Source organism: Pantherophis guttatus, chromosome 3 (assembly GCF_059756535.1).
Source record: "Pantherophis guttatus breed Tessera chromosome 3, ASM5975653v1, whole genome shotgun sequence".
Lineage (NCBI taxonomy): Eukaryota > Metazoa > Chordata > Lepidosauria > Squamata > Colubridae > Pantherophis > Pantherophis guttatus.
In genome coordinates, this window is record NC_142065.1 from 162,051,460 (window position 1) to 162,065,965 (window position 14,506).

At 39.8% G+C, this 14,506-nt stretch overlaps 1 protein-coding gene across 2 annotated transcripts in view; it reads right to left on the bottom strand.

Moving 5' to 3' along the window:
- Window positions 1–6,488, bottom strand: part of LDLRAD4 (low density lipoprotein receptor class A domain containing 4) — a 260,918-nt gene extending 254,430 nt beyond the window's left edge. Inside the window, exon 1 of one of the 2 annotated variants that reach the window (XM_034429402.3) lies at window positions 6,146–6,488. The gene's annotated coding sequence lies outside the window, so the exon portion shown is untranslated. The remainder of the gene's footprint in view (window positions 1–6,145) is intronic. The other variant, XM_034429403.3, reaches the window with a different exon arrangement.
- Between the last annotated feature and the right edge of the window lie 8,018 nt (window positions 6,489–14,506).

Genomic DNA, 14,506 nt, shown 5'->3' on the forward strand with positions numbered 1-14,506 from the left:
TGTATTGCTACATGAGGCATGCAACTTAAGGCTTATCAATGTGAATGCTTAATTGTGCTAAACATAGGCATATCTCAAGAATTTCAAAAACACCCTGGACATTTGTTTTAAAAGCTGGTTTGGCTGAGGAAACTGCAAATCTGCCTGGAATGTGAAACACTATTTAAAACCATTATAATAAATGCATAGTTAAAACTCTCAAGTGACTACGTAGCTGTGCTACTAGGATGCCACAAAGCATTGATAAATGTCCACAGTACTTAGGAGATCTATATTCACAAATATCCAAGAATCTCTGAAGGAAATAAATTATGGTGGGTAGTAATAAAAGAACGCAATTGTCTCACTGTTGAAAGTAAGCATTGTGTATATATAGAAGATCAACAACTGAACAAGTAAAATCCTGAAAGCTTTATGAGAGATTGAGAAACATACATTAAAAAGCAGAAAAAGTATAAGATAAAGCATGTGAAGAAAATGTAATGGGAAACATGTTCAAACAGTAGGGATCTCTTTCTAGTGATGAACCCAGATTGGGCTCAGAACAGTCAAGGTTCTTACCCAACACCCTAACGAACAACAATTAACTATTAGTTATCAAGAAACAAAAGTCATGATCTTTTCTAGTAGCACTGACATTCACAAGTGATGGTTAGATGATCATGCTGTAGAGCAGATAATGCATCTTTAATATCTAGAAGTTTTTCAAGCCTCCAGAATGAAAACTTCACATCAATTATGCCTCCCAAAAAATGTCATAACAATATTAAAATTTCTTTGGATGCAGAGATGGAATTTTATTTCAACTGACATAAAACTGCTAATGGTAAAAATTTGTTCCACAGTTATTCCATAGCTATAATTAAGCTTTTATTTTAACTTCAGGTCTCTTGAAAAAATAAAATCAGTGTTTTTAACATTCTTTTTCCTGCCCCCCCCCAGATGTGTCCCTAATGTGGCACTGAGATTAGAAACCAAGCTCTTTAGAAATGAAGCCAAAATCTGACTAGTCATTTTATTTGCTTTGCTAAGGCTCAACTTGGCTCCAAATGGGCTGTTCCCTCTAGCATCATGGACAATTATATATCTAAGGTTACTATATTCCTACAGCTTTGTGTCTAAGGAATTATTAGTGGTAAGTCTAGATAGCCAAAAGCAGGAACAGCAGACCTGGGAGACAGATTCACAGAACAACCTAAATGGAATTTTTAAGACCTGTACACTGGGAATCCAGAAATATTCTCCATTATTTTCTCTTGCCTATGCCAAATTTTCATAGGTATTTACCATAGATACCATAATATTCCAGTCATGTACCTTGGCAACTTTAGGACTTGTGGACTTTAACTCCCAGAATTCCTCAACCAGCCATACTGGCTAAGAAATTCTGGGAGTTGAAGTCCACAAGTCCCAAAGTCCAGAGCAGGGATCCCCCGGGCCATGGACTGGCACCGGGCTGTCGCATGCCAGAAACCAATCCATACAAACAAGTGAAGCTCCATCTGCGAGATGCAGGCAACATGCAAAACAATGACCCCTCCGTCCCAAAGGTGCTTTTTCAAGAGGCAACTGGACTTTCTGGTTTTTCCTTGAAGACGTTTCACTTCTCATCCAAGAAGCTTCTTCAGCTCTCGAAGAAGTTTTTTGGATGAGAAGCAAAACGTCTTCAAGGAAAAACCAGAAAGTCCAGTTGCCTCTTGAAAAAGCACCTTTGGGAACCACCATGGCCTGGATGACTGAGAATCCATAGACATTTAACGACCCCTCTGGTCCACGGAAAAACCTTTCTCCATGGAATCAATCCCTGGTGCTCAAAAGATTGGGGGCCACTGCTCTAGAAATTTTGTCCAGATAAACCAGGAGAGACTGAAACAATGTTCTATATGGTAAATTTTGTTCCAACTCTTCTAAAAATAAATTAGCCTTTATTTTTAAAATGTCCCAGGCTATCCAGATACATTTCCTATTCAATATCTATTGGCAGATAGATGTTCTAAAGCTACATACTGTATTCAGTTACAGCATTTTATTTAGGAGTTAGGAGAATTCAACATGAGCAAGAAACCTCAGGGATGAAATTGTTATATGAAATTTTAGAGCATCTTTTAAAAAGCTTAAATATCTTGAATTCTAACTATTTTGCCATTACCTTATATCCATTAATATGTGCTTTATACTGAATATATTTTAGCTGCCTACTGGTCAAAGACCATACTAAAGTATTCATTCATTCTTCCTAGTAATGAATTATGAAGATATACCATTATTATTTTGACTTGAGAACTGTAAGAATCTGAGATCCTAATAGGGAATATATCTTAGAAACTGTTTGGGTTAAACAAGCTATAATGTGTTTCATTTGATTTTGGAAGAAAGTTTGTAAACTATGGTTTTTGGTCTATTGGGTGAGTACACTCAACCAATAGTGGGTTTTTTTAAGTCCAAGCAAACAATGGCTTAGAACCAGGGGTGAAATCTAAATTTTTTTGCTACCAGTTCTGTGGGTGTGACTTGGTGGGCGTGGCCTGGTGGTCATGTGACTGGGTGGGCATGGCCAATTTGACGTCACTCATGTCATTCACTGTTAGAGCCAAGAGCTCCACATTCTGACACAGAAGCACATTCTGTCTTTCACAGAATGTCGCAGAAGCCAGGAGCTGCACAAAAGCACATTCTGCCTTTCTGAAGCCCCCAACGCTTTGAGTTTCCCTCTGGCTTGACTGCCCAAGCGAACCTCGGAGCCTTCTCTTGCCCTGCTCTTCATCCCAGAGGGCCGCGCATCCCCCCCCAATCCTCCATACAAACCGCCCACCCCATTTCTGCAAAGGCAGAGCCTCCCCCTTGCAGGGCGATCCAAAGAGGGGAGGGGGATGCTGCAGAAAAAGCCGCCTTCCACCCGGGCCTCCTCCTGCAGCCAAATGTGCCGAGCTGGGCGTGCCCTTTCCTCAAATGGGCTGTGCATGGGGCACTTGGAGAGAGAGCAAATAAGAGAACTCTCCAACTTCTGTTTTTATGTATGTGTATGAGGGAGGGAGGGAGCGATCTGAAGCCAAGGCATCCAAACTTCTGGCAGCGGCGGGGGTGGCTTCTGAGCAGCCCTGAGTCAGCCAGCTCCACCTGACCTACTCCGAGTCTCAGGGAGTAGGTCAGGTGCTAGCTCCTTCCCCGCAGCCCTGCCATGCTTGCCTGCCTTCCACGTGGGCTTCCGCTTGCCTGCCTTCGCAAGCTGGCCACCGGGACACAGGAAGGCAGTGTGGAAGGCAGGCAAGCATGGCATGGCAGGACTGTGGGCCGTGGACCGGTTCGGGGGCGTGGCCGGCCAGCCAGCCATTGTTCCCGGTTCGGCAAACCAGCCCCAATCTCTGCTACCTATTCGCCCGAGCCGGTCCGAACCAGGAGCATTTCATCCCTGCTTAGAACAATATATAAATCAGAACATTAATTTAAATATGACAATGTTTTGATGATCCTAAGGAATCAGAACTGCACTAAAAAGGTGATGTTTCAGAGAAAGTGGAACAGGTTAGGATTTTTTTAGGGAATTTCCCCCCCCCCTTAAACTGTATTATGCCTCTATTAGAAGTCACACATCAATTTTCTGTGCTTGTCTCACAATATGATAAGTTGCACTGACACCAACGTTTAATTAAAGGAAGGTTTAGGGAAGGCAGAAAAAAAAAGACACGTTGTCCACAAGGACAGGGCACAGGTGCTCACACCTTTGCGCATGCTGCCTCTTCAGCAGATCAAGTGAGCAGCATGGCATCAATCTTTGTGTTACTAAATGTTTCCATTCATAGATACAGCCACATAGCTACTGCTACCATTGGAATGGGGGAGTGAAAAAAGTACACACAAAGGAGTTTCATGCCAGATTTTGCTCACATTTTTAAGTGAAGAAAAACATTTGTAGACTCAATGCACATTATCATTATGATAAAAATAAGTTGGTTGGTATTCAAAGTTGCCGGTTTGTATTCCTCCTCTCTTATCCCATTACATTGTTAACATTTAATAACAGGAACATCTATCACCTGTGCATATGTAGAAATAATTATGTAAGGCTTATGGTAGAATTAAATAGTATGTCAAAGAACAACACATATACATATATGTGGATATAGGATGTTTTGCAGTTAAGATTCTGCCACTGTACAAATTTGTGGTTCATTCACAGTCAGTAACTTAATATGTGTACGTTACAGACACAGACATGCAGAACATTTTCTCACTATTTCAGCTGGCAATGAAGTTGGGACATTCACCAGTTTTAATTATGCCATCCTTCATAATGTCTTTACCAATAACATATCTCGTTTATTTCCAGTAACTGGGAAGCCACAATATTTACATGCTTCCTAGTACCTCCAGAATAACTGTACCACCTGCAAAGAGTTGTGGAGAAAACTAAACATAAAATTTCCATTAAATGAGACTTATATCAGATTAGACAAATATAAATCAGTGCTTCAGGAGTAACTTTGAAATGCAAGGAAATTCAAAATGCTAATCAAGAACAATTAGAAACAAGAAGCTATTAAGAATCATTTGCTAAAAGTCAGTATCCTCATTACAGGGACTTTCAACTACAAGTAGTTGTACGCTACTACATAAAACTACTTACTGTTGTATTGAGCATGGAGGGATTTATACCTCTCTGTCACCCTAACTTAAGCTATGTACCATATGACAATTTCTGGGCTTTTCTTTGGAAAAAAAAGGTCAAAATAAGAAAGCAACATATAGAATTATCTGATTGTTCATTTCAACTTTTTAAAAACACCCTTGCCATTAAAGTATTCTGATGATCAGGGAAGCAAAATTTTACATATGTAAGATAAAATAAACATGTATAAATTTATAGTATAAATAGTATAGTATAAATTTATCATCATTTATAACAAAAACGAACTTAAAGAAAAGTGTAAGCATATATAAACTGAAAGATGTACAAACAGAAAAAACAATTTCTACCAGTATTGATTTCCCATTAGTTCAGTCTTAAGTGGACACTTATCACCTCTCCTATGAAAATTACATATATGATTCCATAATACAGTTCATAGCACACAGTCCCCTTTGTGATAGTTTCTTCAGACTGTTTTGGAATACATAGTCAAGTGGATGTGTGTTTTTACTGACGGGGACTGAACACTTAACTATTCCGAACGATGACAAGAATATTCACATATACTTCGAACACCGATCTGGAAAATTATTTGTCATTTCTCCCTTTTCGGTAATGCATTTCATTCTTATTAAACGGTCCCACGCTATAAAGAGTTACTTATAAATTACATGAGATGCAGCTCCCATTCTCTCACGACGCTGAAACGATCTCCAGAACAGCCCGTCTAAACTACCAGTTCCAACGTATGCCTTTCGTCTTTCTAGCTTTATTTACCATATAAGGATGAGGCAACAAAAACAGTATACTCGGGAGCACGCAGACGACACGCACGGAGAAACCCAAAGCCCTCGCCAAGGCGAACAACCCCCCCCCCCCATCTTAACTAAATAAAAGAGCAATAGAACGGGGCTAACTTCTTGTAAGCGACATGCCTCCAGAAAGAAGCCTGGCTGGCGAGGTAACAGGGACACGAGCGGGTAAGGGAAGCCCCGCGGGGATACTCTCTTCTAGATTTCCTGTTGTCTTTTCGCCTCCTGAAAGATAGGCGAGGAGTCCAAACGTGGCCAAGTTTCCCGGCCATCTGCAGTTTGGAGAAGTCCGGCCGCTGTCAAGAGTCTAAACCTCAGCGCTCTTGATCTAACCGGCGTTTTCCGACCGCATCTTTCGCTGAGGGAGACCTGCCCGTCTGCCTGCCTGCCAGCATCCGCGCATCCCCTCGGCTCCCGCGCGCACTTCGCCTGCCGAGCCGGGAGGTCGGCAGCAACCAAAGGCACAAAGGAGAAGGCGAGATACCTTCCCCAGAGCAAGCCCGGCAGCGCCTGGTCCCTTTAACAGCCCCAGACCTTAACTTGGGCCTCCCCTCACTTTGCCCGGCACTTAGTTGCTAGCTGTCTAGGTCGTCGTCCTGGAGTAGCAACTCCTGTCTGCCTTGGCGGGGAGCGACAGCCGCATCCCGCCGCCAGGCAAAGGCTGGAGAAGGGGAAAAAAAAAAACCGCCAGGCTGTCCGCACTCACCTTCCCTCCGAAAGCCCCTCCATCTCACCCGCCCCAGGGCGGAGGGCTGCCTTTCGCAGAGCAGCTGAAGACCCTCGCAGCCGCCTCCGCCTCCTCCTCCCTTCAGTCTGTCTCCTGCGCGCGGAGGCTGCGTCTGCTGCTCCCGCCTCCTCCGCCCCCTCCCGTCCCTCCCCGGCTGCTGCCCGGCTGCAGCTAGTCTGGCTCTTCGTGACAGCAGGCAGCAGACCCGGAGCCGCGGGAAGAAAGGAGCGGGGCCGCGGGAGGGAGGGAGGGAGGGAGGGGGGGGGGAAGGGAGGACGAGCTTCCTGCCCAGCCCCTCGCGCGCCTATTCGCAGCCTCTACTGACACCTGCAGGGTCGGATGTGCAAAGGAGCCGGACCGGCCTCTGCCCGCCAACTGGCCCAGCGGCGAGGGAAGAAAAGTTATTCTCCCGCGGGGGCTTGCCTGGGTTTTTCACAGTTTGCAGGGCCTCTTCTTTGGTCACATTCCGGCGCAATTCCCTTTCGACAGAAGGGCAACCAACCCGGTGCTCTGCCGCTCTGGTGCAAACTTCTCTCCAGGCTTGTCGACGCTGCAGATCTGTTTTATTCGGGGAGCTGCTTCTTCCCACTCTCCCCGCCCCCCCCCCGGAAAAAAAATCCCCTGTCAAAAGGGAAGGCCGTGACTTGGCCGTAGTTCATTAAGCCTCTTTTAAGTTCGCCTCGGCATCGGCCAATGTAGAAGCGAAGACGCGGGAGGGGATCCAGTTTCAAAGTCAATCCGCCCCCCCCCCTTCGGCTGGAGGCTGAGAATTTCTTGGGGAAATACATTGGGGAACAAAATCTGTTGAAGGAACCAGCTTCCAAACTTCCACGTTAGAAGCGGCTCTAAGCGCCTTCACCGAAAGCAGATAAATGCCTCGCTTCAGTTTCGACCTTCTTGCTGTGGGGCACTTTGGGGAGGCGATCGTGCATGCAAGTCCTCCTCGGCTCTTCCAGCCTACCTCGTTGTACTTTAAAAAAAGGACCGTATGGAGAACGTTATCCAATTGCTCATATAGCACATCGCCAAATAAGGCACTCCGTAAAACTTTGCCCATCCCGCAAGAGAAAAAAGGCATTGTAGCTCCAAAAGAAGCCGTTATAATGCACATTTCTAGAGTTAGGGATGACCTTCACTGAGAGTAACTTTCTACAATTGCATGTTCCAAACTTGAATGCTCCAGGTGTGTTTTGATTTCAATTCATACAATCCCCAGCCAGCACAACCATAAACAGTACATGTTCAACCCAGCAAACTACTTTCACCTTCTTCATTGCAGTGAAATAAAACAACCTAGTTTAGATAATAATAAACTATATTTAGAATGCTCTTTATTAGCCTTTGTTACCTATTAAATAAAACTAACCTTATTTCCACTGATCCTCTCATTTGTAGGGAACTCAACTGCAAAAATCTATTATATGTACCCTAGACCAGAATGTTGGGTCTCTTCACAAGATAAAAGACCAACAATATGTAAACATACTACCAAAAAACGGACATAATTTCCAACCCAAAGCCGGTCCATCTAGTATCCTAATTTAAAGCTAGGGGGAAACAAGTTTTTTTAAAAATCACTCAAAGGTGGGCATTTACTTCATATCACTGATTACAGAATTCTTGTATTGCTGTCATTTAGGTTAGGCTTCCAAGCCAAGTAAAATTTTGGCTATGCTGCTCAAACATTGTAGGAATTAGAGCAGCAAACACGTTGGTGATACTAACCTAGCATAAAATGAACTATTGAGATGAGATGCATGGACAAGTTAGCAATAATACTGTAGAGAAATGGTTTGCCACTGCCTTCTTCTAGGATGCTGTTTAGCTTTCCAGTCAACTACTCCAGTCAAGTCCTGAAAGTCATAAATTCACTTACTAACCAGACTTAAGTTAGTCTCTGAGACCAGCCAGATGCTGCCATCTACTGAAACCAGCTTCTAGTAGATTACACTAAAGAAATGTAGAGACATCAAAGATTCTAACTCGGTAAACTAAGTTCTTAATAAGTTTTATTTAGGCTAGATTGCTGACCTGTGATAAAAAAAATTGAATTTTACTAAGAAAGCTCTTCTTCAGTATAGAAAAAAAAAGACAGAGTTATTTTTACTTGTCATCGCTTTTATGAATGCTAGAAAGGTTACTGATTACCAACACATTGTATAATACAACAAAAATGCTATAGATCTTCCTAATATGTTAAATGCAACCTAAGAACTGTTACTACTGTTTCCAGCTTTGAGAGGTACAAAGCGAGGAGCATAGAAGGATTATTTGATCTAGTTGGAAGTCCAGTCGGAATGGCCTGAACTGGTGCCATTGCAGTGATGCTCAGATCCAGAGGAAGAACTGGAAAGACTTCTGTTATATTCTACCTCAATATAATATGGAGAAATTACTTGCAAAATGTGTGTTTTTTGCTGGTACTGTACTATGATGATGTTAGCCATTATAGTGCTCTAGAGTTCCATTGATGTTCAGGACTGGTCAGAAAGGTTCAAATAAAACACCTTGCCACTATTTTGCATTACCTTGCCTCAGGTCAGAATTTGGGGGCTTGGCTGCATCCCATAAGCTCTTATAAAAATATTCATCACCAGGAATAAAGGAAGTATCTTGTCAATTATTGACACAATCCTTCATGTATACTACATGATTTTTAAAAATTCTTTATTGAATACATAATTTATTCTTCCCAGAACGATTACTTAAACAATGGTTACATGTACAGCAATTCTAAATGAAGGACACAAATTTACAAGATGGTATGAACATTTGGAATGTTAAGAACATACTATGGGTAGCTACTCGATTAAAATGATATACCGTACATGGCGGGGTATAATACATATTTCCAACCCATCCTCCAGACTTATAAGACTGCTCCTCACTAATAAGATTCTCACCATGTCAGATGACATAGGGAGACTGATGGGTCCCAAGTGCTTACTGCTTTTAATAAAAGCAGTTAATAGTCTCATCTTCATGTGGCAATTAATTGGAAGATGCAGTCGTTTTTCAGTCTAGAAAAATATAGAAAAGTTCTGTAAACGAGTGAGTACAATCAAGGTGATGTTAAATGTTGACACGACTTTAATATTAATACAATAAAAACACCAAAGGAATGTTAATCAAAGAAGGAGCAATGAACTTATCTTACCTAATATATTGTCTTTTATCTTATTACATTATTATACCAAATAACCTGCACTGCTTTTTTAAAAGTTACTACACTATAAACTTATTCTAGTACTGAATAGACTGCAAGTAAGATAATAATTACAAAAAGATAGTTGAATAGTATATTTTTAAAAAATTGAAAGTGCTATCCTTATTATAGTCAACTAGAAAACAGAAGTAGCAACATTTCTATTACTGTCTGAATTTCTAATTAGATTGTAGGCAGTAACAGCTAGTTCCCAACTCAGTTCACTTTTTCAAATGATGGGATTCTTTCACCAAAGCACTGATAAATATTCACCAGCTATGCTTTGACAGGCCATTATACATACTAAGGAGTACAGATAATTTATCTACATGTGATTTGAGTGATTAAAATGTCAGATTTTGTGTTGGGTATTGTGTGACTGTTAGGAGCAGGGCTTGTGCCCAACATGAGTAATTTGCTAAGATGGCATGATAAGCTGCCTAAGGCATTTTGGAAGTTGAGAGTAAACAAAATGGGTTTTAATACACTTGTAAGAGGGCACTTCAGTTTAAGTCTCTCTCTCTCTCTCCCACCCAGCTCTCCCACCCTTTGTCTTTTAACTATTAAGTGGATAAATGGAACTCCTGTAGTCTTTTGTCTGTGTAAACCATATCAAAGTACAAAAGATTAGAAAACCCAAAGGAATTTTGAAGCCTATTCACACTACTGCATTTAAAGCGTGGGTGGTTCTAAAGTTCAAATGGCGCTTGTCACCAGGAGCTAAAAAAAGTAATAATAAAATAAAACAATTTGAAATAACAACAGAGGCACTTTTTAAAAGGCAGCTTTTGCACTGAAAATATATGAAATTGAAACCTTGCAAATGCCATTTGTGGAAACGTTTGGCTCAGAATGCAGGTAATTTGGACAGAATGCAGCAAATATAATATTATATATGAGAAGGCCCTGTAGTCTGTCTGGCTGCTGAACTTCCATATTTTGCAAAGCTTTCAGAAAAGTAGGTATAATCTATTAAGAAAATAAATCAAGATTAATTAACATTAAATTGTGGCAAAGAACTACATCAGTGTTTTTCAAACTTGACAACTGTTAAGATACCGTATGTGCACTTTAACTCTTAGAATTCTCCAGCCAGCATACTGGCAAAAATAAAATAATTCTATTTTTTTTTAACATTAAGATTCGTTTAATGCTTTGAAAAGTCTCTGACGATCCCAGCTGAGTTGCCTGATCATCAGAGGCATTTTTTAAAAAGCATTAGAAAAAATGCTTTGAAAAGTTTTTTTTAAAAAAAAGTTGGCCACGCCCACCCAGTCACATTACCCCCTCCTCATCAAGCCATGCCCACGCCCTCCGGTAGTAACAAATTTTACATTTCACCCCTGCTAATGCCCATTGTATCATTCCTATTGTTACATGATTTAATTTGGATGCTTGACAGCTGACTCCCATTTATGACAGTTGCAGTGTCCCAGAGTCATGTGAGCCCCTTTAATGATCTACTGACAAGAAAACTCAATGGGGAAACCAGATTCACTTAACAATCATGTTACCAATTTAACAACTGCAGTAATTCACTTAACAATTTTGTCAAAAAAAGTCGTAAAATGGGACAAAATTGACTTAATAAATTGTTCACTTAACATGAATTTTGGGCTCAATTGTGGTTGTACGTTGAAGACTACCTGCACAGTACATGCATTGTGTTACGAGCAAGATGATCCTAGCTATTTATGAGTTTTGCTATGCACTGCTGGTTTGTATATTGTTATGGCAACCTCCTGCACTTCAAAATTTACAAGTACTCCACAACTGGGCTCCATTCAGGTACAGGTGGCTCCCACTTAGTGGGAAATAATATTTCAAATGCACTTCAGACATTAGTAAGAGCACTGAGGAAATTATTTGCTACAAATATGAACAAATGTTATCTGTTTCTCTTATTGACACACCTAGAGAAAATAGTTTAAATTTATCTGAATGATGCATAAGTACTTTGTAATGCTTTATTAATTACATAAGGGTATGTATTAATCTGTCTGTGGGAATTTTTCATTGAAAACTTTTATTTAAGTTGCCTTTCATTCAAATAAGTAAGATGAGAGATAGCAGTCTTTAAATGCATATAAGCAAATGGACATTTCTTTCTGGTAAATGATAACTGCTAAACTACAAAAGAACAGGTACTCTGTGCCCAGTGATGAGGCTCTAATCATTCTATTCTGTCTATGCAATGTCCATAGCCCACAAACAAGAGGAAAATATTCAGGAGGGGGAAAAAATCTGAACCAAAAAGAAATTGATGTTTCTCATTAAAGGCTTGGATGGATTTTCCAAGGAAACTTTTGTAAAAATGCATTTTAGGGACTTCATTTAGTACAAATATTCCTTGTGGGTGTTATAAAACTATTGCTAACATTTCCTGGCATAAATCTTACATGTTCTGAAAGGATTGTATTATCTGGTGAATGTACTATCTAGCAATACAAAATAAGCATTTGAATATTTCTAGCGAGTATCAAGCAAGTTACAGAGAACACCCAACGATCTCTTTCACAAACATCTTGTTCCAGCTGTAACAGACCTTTTGATAAAAGTTTCTTTAACTTTTTTCTCCTCCTAAACACTATTTACTCCCCTATTCTCAGTTCTTTGTAGCCTTCTAATCTCTTTTTATTTCTCTGACACAAACACAATACTCCATGACATACTGGACAGCTTTGACTGGTGACAGAATGTTCACAAAGAGAGAGAATTCTATGCAGGATGAGTATTACCTACCGCTACCCTATAGGACATGTGAAAGGAAGGTAAGAAAGGAAGTAGCCTAGTAACCCTCCTGCTGATTTTATTTCATTACAGAGGACTATTTTCTTACAATTACTTACCTAATGAACCTACTGTTTATTAAAGACTCAATATGGCCCTCAGCATTCCAATTTGGAAATCATACAAATTAACACAAAGAGTTTGAAGACTTGATTCCCAAGTATGTTCCGGAGAGCTCCTTCCAACTTCACAGTGTCTTTGCCAGAGAACTTTCAAGTTTCCTCAAGGAACAAAAGGACATTTCCAGTGCTATTAGTGCAGCTAAAATCCACACAAGCTCTTTATTGAAGAGGAAAAAAAATCAGAGTTATATAACTACCTCATACTCATATTATGGATCGGGAAAGAAGAAAAAAAGAGGTCATAGCTATGTACTTTTTGGAGTTTATATTACTGGTTGATCTCTTATAACACAATGCAGAGATGGGTATTATGAAGGCATGAGTCTCAAGCATCTGGAGGTACTCCAAAGTTGCCTACCAAAGATAGAAAATTATCTCCAGCGCTATCTTCTGCACACCTCTCAGAAATAAAATTCACAAAATTCAACAGGGCTTAATATATCTGATTATAAAAGTTTAGCTTTACATTTGATGGTTTTAAAAGCCATCTAAAATGTTTCCAAACAGATCACCAGAATGTTGGAAATGTAAACAGACACAGGGAACATATTATTAAATGTGGTGGACATGCCCAATAGCAAAAAAATACTGAATAAGGATAAGAAAGTGGCTAGAGGAAATAGTAAAACAACAAATAGAGCTAAAACCAGAGATATTCTTATTAGGCATATTAACAAGGAACTACAATTTAAAAACCCAATATTTAATATTGCATGTAATGACAGCGGCTAGAATTGTTTACGTGCAAAATTGGAAAAATGGAAATAAACCAGCTGAAGAAATGGTGATAAAGAAAATATTAGACTGCGCAGAGATGGATAGGCTGACAATGGAAATAAAAGATAAAGGAGAAACGGAATACTATTTGATTTGGAATGCATGGTATAACTGGTTAGATAGTAGATGCAAAGATTAGGAAATCAACAAGAAAAGATGGATAACAAACTAAAAGATAAAGAATGTATAGTATTATAGTAAGTTGTTATAAAATGTAGAATGTAAAAAAAAAATAACAACTATATAGTGTATTTATAATAGTATATATAATATGAATGTATACCGGTACAGGAGAGTTATAAAGATAGGAATTATGATGTAAAGTGAAGAAAATGGCTAATAAAAAATTTAAATACAAAAAGAGAGAGAGAGAGAGAGAGAGAGAGAGAGAGAGAGAGAGAGAGAGACCCTACTCCATCCCAAAGTTAGTACTTTGGGTAACGAGATGCCTGTTTTATTTATGAGTGTATATAAATGAGTGCACGGGAGTTGCTGGCATCTTTCAGTGATCAGTAACTTTAATTCAAGATTGTTGGTTTAAGAATTCAATTGATACCTCCAATGAGATCCTGGAGGAGGGGGCTAATTTAGGTAATAAATAATAAGCTTTGAGTAACAACAACAAAAAACACCATCTAAAAATAAGATTATAGTTTCTATCAGAGTGCAAACCTGAACACACTTACAATGGTTCTTTTTGTGGCTCTTAGTTTTTCTGTCATGCAAAGAAGCAGATTCTCAAACAGCTGCATAGAGGTAGCAGTCCTTGGCAGGGTGGCCTAATACTCTCCTCTTTGTTCCCCATATTGAAGCCAGTGTTCTCCACTGCACTTAAATCCTTCAGGTTTACTTAGGAGACACCTGGCTGAGATGCTGTTGCAGTCAGACAGAGATTGGAATATGCCTTCACTCCCTGACATGTTGTTATCTCAACAAACTGTTTAGTGCTGCTACTCAAAGCAGAAATAGTTGGTTATCTTCTGGTTTGATATCCTAGAAGGTCTGTTTTTAATTGCTTGGATGGCACCCAAGAAAGTCCTGCCATCATCTTCCCCTCCAAGGCAACACACAGAGACTGAGAAGAATATAATGTCTGTTCTTACAGAGGTGAACATGCAAGCTACTGTTAATTCCATACTGTAAGTAGCAGACTGGGTGCTGCTGAAAATAGTATCTGGGCAGGAAGATTGTGGGAAACCTGCTAATATATCTATAGCTTATTTAATAAAATTCTAGTAGCACTTCTAGGAAACATAATACATATAAACTGCAGCTAGATCCAAACAGAACAATCAAACAGAGATTTCTTACAATCTGTATATCCATAGTAGAGACTGTAGTACCAGTACTCATTACTACAATAGTCAATGATCTTTTATATAGTATTGACTGCCAAGAGTTTCAACACAGGTCACACAATTAATTTACTGTTTTCAATCAACTGGA